This window comes from Triticum urartu, chromosome 6A (assembly GCF_056163025.1).
Source record: "Triticum urartu cultivar PI428250 chromosome 6A, HENAU_Tu73, whole genome shotgun sequence".
NCBI lineage: Eukaryota > Viridiplantae > Streptophyta > Magnoliopsida > Poales > Poaceae > Triticum > Triticum urartu.
This window is the reverse complement of record NC_141878.1, coordinates 595,902,983-595,906,888: the sequence shown is the minus strand read 5'-3', so window position 1 is coordinate 595,906,888 and position 3,906 is coordinate 595,902,983. Positions and strand designations below refer to the sequence as shown.

Sequence of the window (3,906 nt, the reverse complement as noted above, 5' to 3'; positions counted from 1 at the left end):
CCGTGCCACCATTCTTCCATCACAGGCCGCCATATATAATTTGGTCCTCACCGATCGACTAAAAAAAAAAAATCTAGGGTCTCACCGCTGCCTGCCGTGCGCCCATCTCCACTCTCTCGCCGTCGCCGTCTCCGTCGCCGTCGGATGCCTCGAATGAGGATCCACCGGTGCTTGAGAAGAGGCGCCCAAATAAGCAGCTCCCCCTTTGGGAGCTGCAGTCCCCAATCCAAGTAGCAGCAGCACAGCAACTCCTTTCCGAGCTGCGACCGGCAATCGAAGCGGCTCCCTTTTTATAGTAGCAATCAAGAATCAAAAGCAGTCCTTTCCGGATTACAATCAGAAACAGGCCCTCTTTCGAATTCAGTCTCCAAGTTTCCATTGGTGGCGGAAACCTAGCAGCTACTGTATATATCAGTTTGAAGAGGAGACGATCAGCTCTCTTCCCAGGCAAACGGCTGCCAGAACGGCCTCGGCAAATCCTCCCTCGACATGACGGTGAGTTCGTCCTCATGCTCCTTTTTTGCCTTCATATATCAGAAATAGATCCTCTTACAACAGCACCGCAACAAAGAAAAAGGAGCAAAAAGAAGTAGGAATCATAATCATAATTCTTGGTCAAAATTTAACCTTTTTGTGGGGAAATATCAAGATCGCCTCATTCTATTGGAAAGTATATAGAAGTATAATCACAATTGTGTTTTTTCTCTCGGAAGTATAAAGACTGTCTAATCAAAATTGTACAGTCAAAATTGCGTCTCTCTGTGGGGAAGTACAAAAAAATCTATAATTATAATTGCTCTTCTTGTGGGGAAGTTTGTAAATTATATCGTTGTTTGTGGAAAATATTAAAATTGCGCCGGTGATGTGACTAGTAAGAAACCAACTCTGATTTGTCTCCATATCAAATGTAGGAGGACAGTGAAGTTGATAGGCTCAGCAAGTTGCCTGATGACGTTTTGCTCAACATTGTGGAGCGACTTGATATCGCTGATGCTGCACGAACCACCATCCTCTCCCCACGTTGGAAACAGATCCCTGCGATACTCTCAAAGATTGTTATTGTGGCTGGTTCTTTTGAGCCCAAGCACGAAAGGAGGAAGATAACCTCAGATGATATAGTTCGGGCCAACACCACCGTGCTGGAAGCTGCTAGGTGCATACTGGGAAGGAGGGCTGGGAGTCTATCCACCATTCACCTGTTGTGCATGCAATTCTACTTGGGAGATGCATGAGTCTGTTTTCATTGGCCAGACTGTTGCCAACACCATAGCAACACAAAAGGTCGCTTCAGTCGAGTTTACAATCATGACGAAGGTGCGCAGAAATTGTTCTGTTGATGAACTGCTCACTTATGGGAGGCAGTTCATGTCATTCTATGGTTCGTGTCCAAACACATTTGGTGGTCTTGCACGCCTCACGCTAGAGAATTTGAGGTTGGGTGAATCAGACTTCCCCAAAATTTTCAGTATTTGCAATCAACTGGAGTTCCTCCGTCTCCAACAGTGTGATGCGGGGAATATGTCTTTGCTGGAAGTGGAACACGAACAGCTCCGTGAATTACTGATTTTTTGTAGCAGTATTAAGAGGGTTGATCTGAAGTGTGTACCAAAGCTCACAATTCTGAAATTTAATGCTTTTATGTCTCCAGAAGACCCCTTCTGTCTGGGCTATGTCCCACTGCTTCAGACTGTGACCATCATTAATACTGGTCTTTCGCGGCACAAGATGCTCAAGTTAAGCGAGTTGCTGGGTAAGACCGCCATAAGCATCCTCCATTTGAACTTCAAATGTGAAAAGATTAGTGGAGGCCCACAATGTTGTCCGAGTGTTGTGTGTTGTGGAGAGGTTGTAGTCATTATTTTTGGTAAACATACTTCTGCATTATCCCCCTCTTTTGCAGATTTGGGTGAAACCAGAAGGTCGAAAGCAATTGCTACCGGTGTTCCACAAACTAAGGCTTGTGAATTTGATCAACATTTCTGAAGAATGTGATTTGACTTGGACGATGTTCATACTCCAAGGTGCACCCGCCCTTAAGGAACTATGCATCATGGTAAAATCCGATTTTCATTTCTCATTTTTATTCCACCTCATGTTGAATATGCAAAGCGAGCTCTCTCTTTTCGAAGTTCAGACACCAGTTTGGAATTCTTGACCTGATTGAATGCAGGTGAGGGATCATTTATGTGAAATGACAACCGGGGAGGTGAGGAAGAGGTTTACGTATAGCGAGAAGAAGGACAAAGGACTAGAGTGGGAACCATCTTCCCCTGATTTCAAGCACCACAATCTGGCTGAGCTCAGGATCTATGGGTTTCAGGCAGAAGACAAATTCATGAGGTATGCCAGAAATGTCATGGAGGCAGCGGTGAACCTGGAGGCCATGAACCTATATAGAAATCCAGGGTGTGATGAGTGCAAGCACACGCTTCCAGGTCAGTGGACATGGACGGAGATGTTGTTGATCAGAGACAAAATCAACAACGGGATGTCGTCACATGCCAGGATTCACTTCCCGAGCTGAGGGCAAGTTTTTTTCTTAAGAGAGATATGGCTCGCGTCTAGAATTCTGGCAAATGGAAATTGCCAATGTTTGTTATTTGTGATAAATGCTTGCACCTTGTTCTCGTTTCAAATTGTATTATACTGAGCACTGCACTGGTGACAAAGCGTGTTATAGCCGAAAGAACATTTCGTGCAGACTGAAACAATGAACATCTTTGACATCTGCCAGCGTTAGCCTGCTGAACTTTCGCTGCATTGCACTGGGCTCGCCTTGTACGAGCATAATCCTTCACCACACAGAGCTTCTAGCACTGGGTTTGTCCTTTTTATGTATCCACGATCTTGGGAACCAGATTGCTGGAAACCAGATCTTGCAAGAAGATACGGGCACCACATATATTGCTAGTCGAAGTTGGAATATGCTGTTGCTGCATATATTGTGGACCATTTTTTTTTGAACCGGGCTAACCCCCTTTCCATTACTTAGAACGGAAATACAACCAGTCTGAGAACAGAGATGAGTCTAAGAACAGGGAAAAGGGGAGAGCGAGTTTAACGCACTACTAGGAAACCCACGGCACCCGCTCGCCATCGAAACGATATATTGTGGACCATGGGGTTGGAAAGGTCGAGAATGCATTTGTTGTTGTGACGAGTTCATTCCTTGTTGGTACGATTGGCCTGTTAGGAGGAAATCCTTGTGGCGGCCGGTGCCTGGGGAGGGATACTGGAAGGAATTGGTGGCCGCTGAACATGATGCCCATGTTGCTGATGTTGTGGTGTATGCTGAGCACCTTGAGAGGTAACATTTTGATTACAAGAGTTTCTGGACTCATCGATGCTGAAAATAGGCCGTGGGATGAACAATTATTAAATGATATATTTTGGCCTATTGATGTGCAATGAATTATGAATATCCCTTTGGCAGTGGGTATGATGGATGATTTTGTCTCATGTCACTTTAACAGAAGTGGGATTTTTTCTTTTAGATCGGCTTACCATGAAAAATGGGAGCACTAGCACGGACGAAAGTTGAGAATGACAAACTCAGTTCAAGCCTCAAGTACTAGTCCAGTCTGGAGAACCATTTGGAAATTGCGTGTGCCGGCAAAAATAAAAATCCATGTGTGGAGAGCTTTGCTTGGAGCCATTCCCTGTTACGAAGTCCTTGCGAATAGGCATATGATAACTAGTTCCCAATGCCCGCTTTGTACATCCGACTGTGAGAGCATCAGGCACGCTTTGTTTCTATGCCCGAGAGTGCAAGAAATATGGCGAATTCTAGGTCTGGGACCCTTGATCAATGAGGTATGTTCATCTGAAAGGGAAGGGGGGTTTGTGCTGGCGGATGTGTTACTGTCCAGGAATCAATTTCAGTCGTTGGTGGCTGATGTTAACCAC

The 3,906-nt window shown here is 45.1% G+C and overlaps 1 pseudogene across 1 annotated transcript; it reads left to right on the top strand.

Annotated features, from left to right (window-relative positions):
- Positions 1-471: 471 nt before the first annotated feature.
- On the top strand, positions 472-2,690 carry LOC125530380 (F-box/LRR-repeat protein At3g26922-like; annotated as a pseudogene). The gene is made up of 4 exons (XR_015607877.1): positions 472-495; positions 912-1,795; positions 1,899-2,053; positions 2,171-2,690. The product of XR_015607877.1 is annotated as an F-box/LRR-repeat protein At3g26922-like (transcript).
- The last annotated feature ends 1,216 nt before the right edge of the window (positions 2,691-3,906 follow it).